This window comes from Protobothrops mucrosquamatus, unplaced genomic scaffold (genome assembly GCF_001527695.2).
Source record: "Protobothrops mucrosquamatus isolate PMUCROS unplaced genomic scaffold, P.Mucros_1.0 scaffold_163, whole genome shotgun sequence".
Taxonomy (NCBI): Eukaryota; Metazoa; Chordata; class Lepidosauria; order Squamata; family Viperidae; genus Protobothrops; species Protobothrops mucrosquamatus.
In genome coordinates, this window is record NW_015386239.1 from 165288 (window position 1) to 171791 (window position 6504).

Sequence of the window (6504 nt, forward strand, 5' to 3'; positions counted from 1 at the left end):
ACGATTGGGGTGTTTTCAGCAAATATTTTAATTAGGGTTAATCCTCCTTTTGTAAGAATGAATGTCCTGATTTTAAGGTTATTGAAAGAGATGGAGCTATGCATCATACAGCCTTCATTTGTGGCCTCTAACAGATAATTCCGATGAAAGCAATTACTTAACGTACATTCCACTTCATTGTGGAGTGCCAAATTTTGCATTGGGGAAAGAAAATGACTCTTCAATATACGCTCCGAAGCATGAGATTTGATTACCTTTATCATCACTTGCAAGGCCATAAACCTTGCAATAAAAGAGCATAAAAGCACCCAGCCCTTTCCCAACAATCTGTTTGCTGTACCTTTCCTTGCTTAAATTTTACTTTTAGTGGTTTTGAATTCAATAGATAAAGACACAATTGGCAATGTTTTCATTGCAAATGTTTTTATAGCTAGAATGGATTTCTAGAAACTTTATTTCCACTCATATTCTACGGTAAGACTTGCAGTAAAGGCTTTTTCAAAAAGAAAACAAAAGGAGATGTCATTCTTTTAATCTTTCTGCTATTTCTAAGACAATTTTCCCTAACTTGCTTCAGATATCTTATACTGCAGCTCCTATAATATAAAACATTATGGCTGGAGAGTTGCAACCACATAGCCAAAACTTTGCTTATAAGAGAAAGGTGCAATGTGTAATGCAGGGAAAAATATGCACTTTTTCTTTGTCCCTCCTAGGTTCCATTATGCTTTATGATATTAATGAGCTAATATATGGAAAGGATAAAAGGATTGGGGTAATTTATATCTTCAACAAAGCTTTGATGGTATCTGCATACCGGTATTATAGCCAATACTCTAAAATAAGAATAAGAATAAATAAGCTATGGGTCCAAGTCTGAATGTGATCGCTAGAGCTCTCAAAAAAGATTTACCAAATTATATTTTTTAATATTCATTGGCTGGTAATCTATGATTATTTTTAGTGAATAATTAAGGCAGCTAACAAACCTGAAAAACAAAAAAGCAGACTATAAAATATTAAAAGGCAGGTTAAAATTAATGCTAATCATTTTACTTTTTAAATTCTAGGAAAACAAGCGCATTTTTACAGATATCCTAAAGCGTTCCAGCGGAGACCAAATACAATATCTGGGAAAATGCATTTCATAACATTGGAACAATGCAGAATAAAAGCTTCTTTCATGCTGTAGAAAGGCATCCCTCTCTTATGCAGGGAAATCTTAAAAGTGATATTCTTCTATTTGGGAAATAACAAGCAACCTAGAATGAGAACACAATTCTAAATAAAATAAAATAAAATAGTTTGTATAGAGAAAGCAAGAACATCATCAAAACCTGTTCTGGTGAAATCTTTTAAATATGTAGGCATTTACTTCCAATCTTCTATCTTGTTGGGGCAATCAAGCCAGGAAATTGGCTATAAGGGCTCTAATAGCATCTTTAACAATTATAAAATACATTTCAGTTAGTCAAGATCAAACCTTTGGGTATGCTGCTCTGGGTTAGCCAGGTGTGTTAATATAAAAATATCTCTTTTATATTAATCAGGTGTGCTAATATAAAAATATCTCTATATACAAGCTACTACAGTATAAGTTTCTCAAACCAATAGCACATATTCCTCACTCAATCTTTAACGCCTTAATGCAATTACAACTGGCTATATCTGTTTGGGTATCTGTAAAGGACTGCCAGTTAGAGACTTGGTCCAGGCAAACCCTTAAGCTTAAGGGGACCTCCATGGTTTATCTGACCCTGAACAATAGATTTGTATCCACGTTGCAAAGGCAAATGGATCAAGACTTGATATATTGTGCTCTGTTGATGCCAGCTTTACATATGTACTTTAGACTTTGATAAAATCTTAGCAGAACTCACGAAGCGGTTTACAGAATCAGCATATTGCCCTCAACAATCTGGGACTTCATTTTACCGACCTTGGAAGGATAGAAGGCTAAATTAACCTCAAGCTGATTAGGATCAAACTCCTGGCTGTGAGTAGAGTTAGCCTGCAATACTGCATTGTAACCACTGCGCCACTCATGGTAACTCTAAGATATGTGGAATTCATGCTGCCATTGAAGTCCACTTATCTTAAAGTTGCCAAGCTTTAAAAATACAGTTTTTTAGAAGTCTGCAGAGTTTCTGCTAGTAACCCACTGGTTCCTAATCATTGCATTTTGCACCAATGATAAGTTCTGGATACTGTTCTGAGTTAAATAAACCCCAATGTGCTACATGCAGAAGAAGCCCCCATTCCTCCTTGCATATATTTTATATATCCAGAAGATGATATGAATAATTCTACAGTCTTCTCTTAAAGAAAGAAACAAAAGCCTTAGACAGCCTGCTTCAAATTGCATGGTGGTTGGCCCAACAGTTGGAAACCACTGGTCTAGAAATCAGTGCACAAAAGCTTTCAAATTGTGTTATTACATAATGCTGGTGAATCTTGCTTTCATGCCCTTGCATAGTCTCATTAGCAGGATTTTTTCACATGCTGTTCTACTTTTTGACAAATACCATTCCTGCCTATTGATTAACAACTCCTAATATTTATTTAACAGGAACTTCATTTATTTTCTAGGATCAAGCTTCTGATCTACTGTGATTTCACACTGTGGCAGATTGCATTATCAGTTTGAATCTGATCCTTTGTATTCCTTGGTGATGCATGAACTAAATATAAAGGCCTTAATTATGCAGACTGAATGCAGTACATTGTATTTTTTTTATCTGTTTGCAGATTATTTTTCTCTTGCAGAAAAGAATCAGGTAAAAAAAACTGAAGAAAAACAAGATAAATGCATTAAATGGAAGACCTTGAAATACAACAAATACTATACTGGAAAGAAAATAGTAAAATTTTGACTCTTTGAACAGAAATAATTAAGATGTATATTAGAGCTACCATCTTTGGACTGAAAAAATCCACACTGTTTACAGAAGACAGTTTTATATTATTTCATTACTGCCCTCTGCTGTTTGTCCAGATTCTTGTGTTCATATTTGTTAGCAATAATGGCAATTCTTCTTCAACTTTTACTGTAACTTTGCTACACCAGCTCATCTATATCTGCTGGCAACCCAGATTAATACTCACAAAATGTTGATATATGTCAGCATACATCTTAATACATTTTAACTAACTACAATATATGTGCAATGGAGATGTATCTCACTTCTATTTTTGGTAGCAATTAATTCTTTCTCTCTCTCACTCTGCCCTTTAAAATCCTTCTATGTTGTGTTTTTTTTTATGTTCAGAATGTAAGCGTGATTAGACTGGTTAGTATCCAGGGAATCCCTAGAGTGAAGTCTAGACTAAGGTGCTGCTTTTTTTTAAGGAGGCAAATGCAAACCACCATATAGTGTTGCCAAGGACTGTTTCGATGTAGTTACTAGAATGACAGTTTGTCTCAGAGAAGATTATACTTTTAGTTCCTAATTTGATTCATTTTTAATATTTCTTGACAACTCTGAAAATATTATCTGCAGAACTACTATTTAGTTCTAAATTTCTGAGAATGATATTGCTTCTTTAATTGGGTTGAGAATTTCAATATACTTACGTAAAGGAAGCTGTTAAAGTTTATCTACAGGGGTTACATGCATTGAAAGAAAACTTCTAATCAGGCAGGATAATCTCTTGTCCACAAAGATGTATAGCAGGATGAAAAATGTGCTGTTCAAAGACTTCTGTAAGATTTCCAAGCACATTGAAAAGGACAGTGGTCAATGTGTGTGTGTGTGTGTGTGTGTGTGTATGTATATGTATACATGTATATATGTGTGTGTTTGTGTATATATATATTTCATTCAGGTAAAGCTATAGACTGGAAACTCTCATCACAAGTTGTAGTAGCAAGCACTTGGTAAAAAAACAGATTCAGTGTAATGAAAATACCAAAAATAACAGGATCAACTAAGTATTATATTGACCTAGCTTATTGATAATTGCTGGCTCTGAGAATAAATTTCAAGAATTCATCGTAATCCCTGAGCAGAACTGTTTCTTCACTTTAAACTACTGCACTGAGATGATGGTTAACAGTAGTATTACTAATTTAACAATGCAATGTTTTAGCAGAGTTTACTCCCATGTGCTTTTTCTCATTCTCCATATATTCAATTGGATTCAATTTGTCTGACCACCCTAAACATAAAAGTTATTAATGGAATCCTATTTATTCATACCAGTGATGTTTTTAGTACTTTTACACATGACTGTTGTTGAAAGAAAAATCTTCATCAGGGTCCAGTCCAAGCAGGGAATAAACAAAATGGAGACTGCTTTAGAAAGAAGATTGTAGTTTATTGAAGAGCAGAGCCAGACAGAAAGATGGTTCTGGGAAAGCTGACCACATGTAGTAGGGAGTGGTGGGTTTTTATATCTTCTTGAGCTTTTCTTTGGAGTTGTTCCTGTGGCATGAACTTTGACCTGAGTCTGAGTGTGCCTTTCTGGTATTCTGATGGTAGTGGGTTAATCCTATTATGTTCCAAAGGTCATATCCTGCTTCCCTAAGGTGTGGCTGATGGTTATGTCTTGTGTTGGATTTTTTTGGTGTGAGGGATTGGTGATTCTAGAGATCTTTGTCTTTCTAATCCAAGCATCCTGGCTTTAATCTTTCTGACAAGATTATCACATCTGCATTTCTGCAGACCTGGTTTCTGTTTGGGGCAGAGAGACTTGTGGGGGGTCTGCCTTTAAGATCCTTTAGGAAAATATAATATTCTGCCTTTTTAATATTCCCCAAAATATTTCTTTCTCTGGATTCTTCCCACACTGTAGTGCAGAGTTACCTAGCATTAACTCAAGCATTAAATCTTGAACCAATGATAATACAAAGGTAACTCTCTTGTCCTTTTATAGAGAAGGCTCCTCTTTAAGGCTTCATTTCACCAGTGATTTCTAAAGAAATAATTAAGTTGAACATCAGTTAGTTGCTACTGTCAGCTTTTGAATTAGCTACATCCAGACAAGCCATTTAGGCAATACGTTACCTCCTGAAAGAAAGAAGTAATCTGGCATTCCTAGTTCTCCAGAGGGAGGCAGTGGTCATCTCATTTGCTGCAACAGCAGCTTGAAATTGTGCTGGAGTTGCCATCTGACATTTGAGCAGGGTCTGGGTCTAAATGCAAAGTGACAAAGATAGACAGGAAATGTGATGATCTGTTCAATCATTTGCCAATCTGTAGTAGATTCTCTTTATTAAGTGAGGCAAAACAATGTGGCAAGGTTACTCTGATGACTGCTTTATCATATCACCCATCAAGCTGTCTTAAGAGTTGAAAACATTTTATAGCCAGCACTTTCCAAGTTTGCACACCATATTAAAACATCTTTCCTTTAACCAATGTTTATTATCTCTGCAATAACATTTGGATTATACGCAATTCTGAGACATAAAAATGGTTTACCAACCACAATTGCTGGATTCCTACAAATGGCAATACTAAAGCCAAAATTAAAGAAATAAGCAAAAGGTATGAAAATATAACCCATTCATGGAAACCACTGTACCAATAAGTTACAAATCGTTAAACTTTGGCATAAGTCTTGATACTTAAGCCTAGAAATGTGCCTGACTTAAATAGTTGTTTTGGAAAAAAGGAACACAGGCTAGATTTCAAGGATGGGTGTTTATTTTAAATTGTTAAAGTTAAAATGAGGAATTGTTTGTACATTATATTCACATTAACATGCAATTTCATTAACACTGCTTAACCATTAATTATCTAGAATTGTTATGCTTGCACATTTCTCCACCCAAAATATAGAATACCTATTTTAACATACTAATGTTGAAATGGCAAAAGCCTTTGGAACAGGTTGTATTGTTAATTGGAATCAATTAGTATAGCATTGGAGCATGGAGCCCAATCCTACTAAAAAGAGTTCAGTTTAGATTAGCTACTTCAAAGACAAGTGCTGGCCTTCCAATAACATCAGTCAGCACTAAGGAAATCATTATTTCTGTGAAAAGTCACAAATTTACTGATCCTCAGGGCCTAGCAAATTATGTAAACCAAATCAGTCTATACAAACATATTTGAAGATACCAGTTTGAATAACCTGGGAAATAATCCAGTTTGAAGAGATGTAAAATAAAATAATCTTGATGGAATTATTTTTGCTAATTTTTTTCATTGCTTTTACATTTCACTTAACCTGAATTAAGGAAATCTCATTATAGCTACAATATGTATCTCCAATAATCTTTAATACCCCCACAAAAAAGGTAATATTTTCTGTTTTATGCTAATAAAGTTGATTTCAAGAAAACTTCTGAGCAGGATCATAGTAAATGCTGAGCTTCTGGCAAGGCTGCTGATCTTTGGCATTTTTCAGAGAGACTGTGTAATTGACACTCCTGCTTGTAATTTGTAGTTTTCCTCTGTTCTGAAGCAGAGATATTCCATACTCTAAACCAGAAAACATCATCTCTGTCTCTCTTTATTTTACTGTATTTTCTGTTTTGCAAATCTCCATCAACTATCT